Here is an 8,626-nt window from a genome sequence, read left to right as displayed (position 1 = left end):
TCATAAGAAAAAGGTATTAGCTTTTGAACAAGGTGGAAATGGTGTATTGAGATATCATGGTAAACTGTGTGTACCAGTGATTGATGGACTCCAAGAGAGAATAATTCAGGAAGCTTATAGCTCCAGATATTCCATTCATCCAACTTCCACAAAAATATATTGTTATTTGACAGAACAATTTTAGTGGAATGATAAGAATATGTGCATTATGTAGCTTTTACTAAGTGCCCAAATTGCCAGCAAGTTAATGTAGAGCAATAAAGTCCAGGTGGTTTGGTTAAGAATACAGAACTTTCAGAATGGAAGCAGGAGATGATTAATATGGACTTTATTAGAAGCTTGCAAAGATCTTTTTAGGCTGAATAATTTTATTTAATTGATTGTTTATAGAATGAAAAATAATACCTAATACCATATAGAAGGAGATTATGCCGAGTTATAAATTGAGGAGGTTGTAAGACTTCATAGAGTTCTAGTCTCCACTATTTCATATAGTGGTGCACAATTGTGATAATCTTTTCAGAAAGGGTTGGGTTAAAAAGTGACGTAAGTACTGCATTTCATCCTCAGAGTGATGGAAAGCAGATCCTACTATGCAGACTTTAGATGATATGATGAGGGACTGTGTGATTTATTTCAAAGGAAATTGGGATGATCACCTGCCTCTAATTGAGATTGCTTACAACAACAGTTAGCACTCCAGCATCCAAATGGCTCCTTATGAAGCTCTTTATGAGAGAAGATGCAGATACTTATTGAATTGTTGGATGTTGGTGAAGCAGGGTTGATAGGACCAGATTTAGTTCACCATGCTATAGAGACGGTGATATGAATTAATGAGATGTTGAAAACAACATAAAGTTGTCATAAATCCTATACTAATGTAAGGAGAAGGGAGTTAGAGTTTAAAGTACATGGCTGAGTATAATTAAATAAATTTATCCATGAGGGTGCTATGAGTTTTGGTAAGAAAGAAAAGCTTATCTCTCGGTATGTTGGTCCTTATAGAATTTTCATGAGGATTGAAAAATAAGTTTATGATTTGGAGCTACCTCAAAAGTTTGAAACAGTTCATCCTTTATTTCATGTCTCCATGTTGAAGATGTGTATGGCGATTCTTCATTGTTTATCCCAACTGAAAATAATTGTCATCAACGATAGCTTATCATATGAAGAGATTCCGCTTCAGTTTCTAGAACTTCAAGTTTTCAAGTTAAGGTCAAAAGAGGTTACATAGATTAAAGTCCTTTGGAGGAACCAAGTTATTGAAGAGGATACATCAGAAGATGAAGAAAAATGCAGAGCAAGGTACTAATTTTCTTATTAATACTCTCTAAATTATGGGTGAGCATGTTGTTTGTTTGCATTTGCTTGTTAAGTTTTTGAACAAAATGTTATTACCCTTAGCCTAGTATGAGTAATATCATTCGAGGATGAATGTTCCCTAGGGAGAGATATGGTAACATATCTCAAATTGAAATAGCTAGAAAGAATGTTAGAACTTAAAATAATCGTGTTTGGAAACAATTAAAAATCCAGAAATTTCTTAATTAGCAAGAGATGAGTCTTGGTCAATTTCAAGTGGTCATAACTTCTTGCTCAAGATGATTTCAATTTATTTCTAGATATGCTTGGATAGATCTTGAAAGGATCTTTCCAATGCAGCTCAGTGTGCAGAATTCAAAAGTCGTATGATTAAGTTATACATTTTGGAAGTTGGGCTGTTTGGTGGAGTTGACCAATCCAGATTTTGGATGGGTAATTTGGTATTTTAATTACTCAACAAATTAAATACATTTTTAGTAAATTTGTTGGGGTCAAAACATAGTTCAGTTTACAATTTTTAAAATAGAGTAAGGACTTTTGGAGATAGAACGCAAAAGAAGGGAGAAGAGGAAAAGCAAGAGTCACAAGGAACGATAGATTTTGGTTGTGGATTCGCCAAGTAAATGACCCTACAAGGTATGTTTGTCTTTCATAGTGTTGGGTCTGTTAACACACGCGCCAAGCATGTTTTATTTCAGTGCAATTCGTCCTAAAATAGTTTGAAAGTTGATGTTCTGCACATGTATTCTTTTTGCAGTAGGTTGAGTTTTTGAGATGTTTCGTTGATTTTAGAGTTGTATTGAGTATTCTTGTTGCATTAGGTTAGGTTGTTGAGTTTTTTAGATGTTTCGTTGATTTTAGAGTTGTATTGAGTTAGGTTCTTGATTACATATTCTGGGTATAGGAATCTAAAATGAATTTGAGAGAGCTATTCTAATTTACGCGAATCGGGGTTGGAAAAAAAATAGAAGAAAATGGGAAAAGAAACAGCAGCAAGTCCGCGTTGTTCCATTAATGAATGAAACTTTCTCCGCAGTGCGATAAGGACTCAGACTCCTCTGTATCAAGAATTTATTTAGCGAGTATTTACTCAATACAACTCCGCGTCAGAGACATATTCCAAAATGGTTATTTTGTTACTTTTCTAATGTTTAGCTATCTAAAATCATTCCTAAACAACATGAGCTCTTTCCAAACACAAACCGTAATCTTAGAATTCATAATTAAATTCAAGGATAACTTAAGAGTCAAGTGAAGAGCAGTTCAGATCAAAATAAACAGAAGTCATGAGTCAAGTAAGAGATGTTTGTTTAAAGTTTTCAAAAGACTGTTACAGACGTTTTAACTTTGTTTTATGACTTGAACTTTTTAAGATGAGTAACGAGTAAGAACAAAGGTCATTTTATTTAAAATAATATATGAGAACTAAGTATTCCCAAGAGTCAATGTTTTTCACATTTAAGATGAGATGACTGAGATTTCCATATAAATTTTGAACGATAAAGGAAACATTGATTCCAAGAGAGCTTTTAAGCTAGTTTTGAGTAATTGTCTTAAAACGAAGAAGAAGTTGTTTTAAAAGCAAATGAGCTAAGTGCATCTCGGGTGTAGTAACCGCTATAGGGACGCAAGTTCATATTAACTCAACCACCCTTAAACCTTGTAACCATGATGGGCTGAAAAAGGGAAATACTTTTTAGATGATTCCTTAGCGCTTTTTAGCATAAACTAGCGGATAAACTTAGTAGTGTAGGTCTCATACTAATGGCAAGGTATAAGAAGGTCGTTGGAAACATGAGATAAAACGTTGTACCATCATTACATAGGCTCATAGTGATGGTTGATGGTTAGAGAATCACCCACAGAAGTTATATTACTTTTTATATAAGTAAAGTTAAGTTTTTTATTGTTTTATCTTAAAAGAACTAAGATTATTTTAAGCTTTTTTATAAAGCTTTATATGTATCACATCTGTTTCAATTTCTTTATATTAAGTTAAGTTATTCATAAGTTGAGAATAACAACGGGAAGTGTTACTTTCGTTATCTCTTTCAAGACCTATATTTTTTATTTTCGAACTCGCATACTTGTATAGTCAATGTACTGATGTCAGTTGCCCTGCATCATATTATGATGTAGACGCAAGTAACAATGATATGCATTGAGGGCCATGTTGATCCAACATGAACATTCAGAGTATGTCGGTAAGCCTTCTTGCAGTCTAGAGGGATCATTTATTTGTTTGTAGTCTAATTAATTAGGATGTTTTGGGGTTTGTCTCAACATCAATCTTGATTGTTCAAAGGCCTCATAATCAGTTAGATGTCCTTTAGTCTTTTTATTGTCATTATATTATTTTAAGACTTGGGTTTGCTTTAATTGACAAGTTTAATGTTCATTTCTAACATTCCAATTTATTTTCGAAAGATATGTTTATTGATTTATGTATTCCGTTAAGTAGGTAAGTCAGACACAGGGTATGCTCGAGGAAAAGAATGTTTTTCGCGTTTTAGTCCAACCTAGGGTGTAGGATCAGGGCATCAAATTACCAATTGATATATACTTCAGTTGTAATATTACAAACAAAAGGTGTGTGTTCGTACTAATTCAATTGTTAATCCATCAATCGAATGTTGCTAAATTTGGCGCCATCTTTTAACGGTGTATTTGCCAACTAAACTACTTAGTTAATAAGATTTTTGTGTAAACTTTTAAAATTTCATTGTCAAGTTTTAACATATAATTCAATTAGAAATATGTTGTTAATTTGTTAGTAGAATACTAACAAACATAAGTTGTTAGTAAAATTTGTTGGCAATTTGCAATATTTTAATTAGTGTAGAAGCCAATTTCAATTTGTGATTCCCGCTTCAATTCTTTTCTAATTGTGGTTATTTCTGGACAATTTGTTCCTTTAAACTTAATTTTTTATTGGAAAATAAGAAAGGGTTATTTAGAGTCATGTAGCTCAAAATTTTTGCTCGATAATAGTAGTTGGGATTTGGTATTGTTACTCCTTTTATTTTTCTAGTTTTTTTATGTTGTCTTGTAGTTGTGTTGCGCATTGTTTAGAACTTTATTTCTATCCATTTTTGTAAAAACTATTATAACTCTTGTTTATTTTATGGAGCTTTGTCCTTTTGTTTATTACTCTTCACACTGAAGAGGTTTTCCACGTTAAAATTAGATGTCTTGTGTGTTGATTAATTTTTCTTGCTTGGTTGATTTTTTTGTCGACCAAACATTTTTTTCTTGCATTATTTTGTTTTCTCTTAGTTGAAATAGATATGAAAGTTTTGACTTTTATTTTCTTGGGCTATTGCCCTATCATGCACATTTATTTTGTTTTGGTCGTTCCCAATAAATCATGTTATCTTGCTAGTATATATAGGGATTGAAGCTCATTGAAATTAGTTATGATAAGGTCTTCATCATAAATGACAGGTAGAAAGGGAGACAAATTTGACATTTATAAACTTAGTCTTTTGTTGCTAGTGTTCTTTGTTCATGTTTGAGCTTTGGAGAGGATGGTATCTTTGCAACTAGTACAGGCTCAAAATTACAAAAATATTTAGTGGGGTGAGAATACGCCGATGTCAATATGATTCAAGTGTAATTAATTTGAGGCCTACTATTGACTATTCCAAAGATTTTATTTGAAGGAGTCCATACACCTTTGTTGTGGAAGGTAGGTCAATTCCCACGTTTTACAAGGATAAAGAAGAGTGGATAATAGATGTAGGGAAACATTTAGATACAAAAATTGAGTCTTTCGTTCGATTCTTGAGGGCATCTGAACTTGTTGGTTTTGATTGTCATGAGCCCTATCGACCAAATCAGGTAGCAATGGAGTTTTGATATGATCAAGACTTTCCTAAAGGGATTCCTCACTCGCCTTCATGTCTAGAGCTTGTTTGGTACAACTACAGAAGACCTACCAATTATGATTTGAGGTTATACTATCTGTATAGGATTTTTGGGCCTGATGTAACTACAATATATTTTGAAATGATGGATAAACGAAACTAATTCGGATGTATGTGATGCGTCTCCTGAACTAACGAAAGAATGTCAAGTGGAGAATTACGTTGAAATTCCTCTTAATTTTTCTTTAGATTTGACAACCACTATTTGAAAAACCATCATAGATGAATTCTCCTTGTCATTTTCTATTGTACAATATACTTCTTCATTGAATGAGGAGAAAAACTTGGATGAACTTCAGGGTAATTCTCTACTTGAAAATCTCTATATAGATTAGGAAGACTATTACAAACATCCCGATTAGTTTTGTTTCTCCATCATTTCAAATACTGTGTAGTTACATCCGGTTCATACAACCTAGATGAATAGTATAACCTCAAATTAGAATTGATAGAGCATCTTTGGTTGTACGAGGCATGATTTGGATTTAAAGGCAACTTAGAAATTTATTGAGCGAAGTCTTGATCATATCCAAAATGCATTGCTACCGATTTGGTCGTTATCACTCTTGACAATCAAAACCAACAAGCACATATGCCCTTAAGCATGGAACTAGAGACCCCATTTTATATCCAAATGTTTCCCTCCGGCCATTGTCCAGTCTTCTTTATCCTTATAAAACATGACAATCTACTAACCTTCCACAGCCAAGGTGTATGGCCTCCATCGACACACTCTCCGGATGAGTCAATAATAGCCCTGACATTAATAACACCCGATTCCTCCATATTGTACCATCGGTATTTTCTCACCCCTCTAAAAAGAACAAACATGAAAAAATTAAAAATGGCGACCAAAGACTATTTTATGAATGTCAAATCTATACTCGTTTAGATCTCTAATTTATCCAAATATGGTGAAACATCGTGGTGACTCAAAATAATAAGAGATTAACTAAATTTTTAAATTTTTTTAAGAATAAATGGATTTTAAAAAGGAATCTCTGCAAAATTTTAGGAAAACTAAGAAACCAATTAAAGTGATATACGAAACCAAGAAATTCTAGGTAAGGAGTTCAAGTTATTTTCAAAGGAAAGGTATTAAAAATCCTTCGAAATCCACAATTATTGGTGTCCCATAATTCATTTTTTGAAATTGATGAGGTTATAAAAACAAATATACAAGTGCAATAAATATGCAATATTCACAAGTAATTTTATAAAACAAAATATAATATTTGGCATAAACTTGCATTTCGTCAATAATATATAATAACAAATAAAAAATGTTACTTGATCTCCATTCAAATTGATTCAAAAAGAAGCAACCTCGGGTACCTGTAAAGACACTGAGTAAAAGTGTTAATACTAAATGAATATGAATAATAATAAATGAAATTAAAAAATAATTTTCAAAATAAAAACCCGTCTTATTAACTTGGAAGACCTTGAAAATCGATTATAATTTCTCCATTGATCCAATTTTAACATACAAAATATAAAAATCTAAACAAAATTTTCATCTTTATAATATGGAGGTCTTGAAAGCCAATTGAAATATTTTTTTTATTGGCTAATTTTGACTATCAAAGGAATTTTCTAAAACACAAAAAGTCTAACAACACCAACCGTTAAAATAATAACAGGACTAATAATAATAAACGAGGGTATTAAATTTATATTCCAAAGATTATGTGAACCACACAAACAATCAAAAGACAACCTATATGAAAAATACACATTAAGAAAGCTCATTAAGAAAATTAATGAAAAGAGACAAAACAACGTGAAATTAATAACTAAATATGATAAACAAGTGGTTGGTTTTAACATAATACCAATAACCAAATTAACAAATGGACAGAAACCAAGCAAAAACTATAATAAAATTATAAAACTAAATAAAGTAACAATACCAAAATCAATGTGGCAACCATAAAATATCTAAGCTAACAAATTTTCTATTCACCAAGGCCATATATGAACTGAAAGAAATAAAACAACAGAAATAGCTAAATAAATCAAATACACAAGGGAGAATATGATCAACATAAAAACACTATTTAACACAATATATTAAAAAACTAAACCAACTTAGCAAAAACATAAACAATAAACAATTTTATAGTAATAAATAATAAAGAGAGACAAAAGTGACTAATAGTAAATAATAAAACTGACCCAAGTATCAATATATGATAATACAAAAATTTAGACTAACCGGAACCTGATTGACGGAACTCAATGTTGTCTTCATGGTTGCTCAGATTTATGGTGAGATCTGGTTTAGTGAGGTTTTCCGCGGAGGTTCGAATGCTGGTTGAGCTTTCCATGAAGTTGGCTGCTCCATGAATCATGAGCTAGTGATGGAGCTTGAAGGGAAAAAGGGGGGCGGTAGTTTGTTGTTCTATGGTGGTCTCAGGTGGAGCTTGGATTTTGGTCTAGTGTGCTAGATTTTGTTCTATTGGTGTTAGGATTGGAATATGTAAAAAGGAGGCGAACAATTGGGGTTTTGGGGGTTTCATATGATGTCGGAAAAAAAGGTGAAGGGATCTGGGGTCTTCGGAGTTTTGTGGTGTGCGTTTGGATATGAAAAATGGATGTTCGTTTGAACGTCTGTCAAGGTGGTTCTCTAGAGTTCTGGTTGAAGCTGGCTGATAGTGGTGGCATTTGGTGGCTTTCAGTTTAGGCAGTGATTGATTGGAGAAGATAGGATTTGAGGGTTGGGTGGCGGCTGCTTTAGTGCTAAAATATAGGGGGAGAAACTTATAGGGTTTTTTCTATTTTGGAATGTTTTTATTCCTCTAATCTAAAAATACTATCTACCACCCTTGAATTAATTACTAAATTCTTGTTCAAATAGAGTATTGAAACCACTCAAACTACAATACCTTTGTTTTAAAACTGTAGCCAAAACCACCGGTTAATACCATATCTATGTATGAAATTTTATCCATATTTGAATGAATTCTTAGACTCTGCAAAATATTAAAATGAATATTAACAAATGTTAAGGAATTAAATGAATATTAAAAACAATATAATGAACATAACCAATGACATGTAAAAAGTGCAAATAAACAAAAATAATAATTTAATATCAATGAAGAAATATCTAAATGTATTTAATAGCCCGTGACAATAAAATAATGTAATTACTATTATCTCATTAAAAATTTTGAGTGTTGATAAATAAAGATAATTATAGTTAAACTTATTATAAAAAGTCTATTTCTACATGTCATATCTAATGAAACCATTATTACAATCTGTTCCAATAAGACCAAATCCCTATATGTACTAGCAAGAATAGCAAGAGCTATTGGGAAAGACAGAGTCAATTCCCTAAATGGTTACCCAAGTTAAGAGAATTATTT

At 32.0% G+C, this 8,626-nt stretch overlaps 1 long non-coding RNA gene across 1 annotated transcript; it reads right to left on the bottom strand.

The window, feature by feature from the left end:
- Positions 1-6,446: 6,446 nt before the first annotated feature.
- On the bottom strand, positions 6,447-8,080 carry LOC138341662 (uncharacterized). Its single transcript, XR_011214433.1, has 2 exons — positions 7,471-8,080; positions 6,447-6,598 (listed from the first exon to the last, which is right to left on the bottom strand). It is a non-coding gene; the product is annotated as an uncharacterized lncRNA (long non-coding RNA).
- Positions 8,081-8,626: the final 546 nt, after the last annotated feature.

Source organism: Solanum lycopersicum, chromosome 2 (assembly GCF_036512215.1).
Source record: "Solanum lycopersicum chromosome 2, SLM_r2.1".
Classification (NCBI taxonomy): Eukaryota; Viridiplantae; Streptophyta; class Magnoliopsida; order Solanales; family Solanaceae; genus Solanum; species Solanum lycopersicum.
The sequence above is the reverse complement of the archived record's forward strand: the minus strand, read 5'-3'. Positions and strand labels throughout refer to the sequence as shown.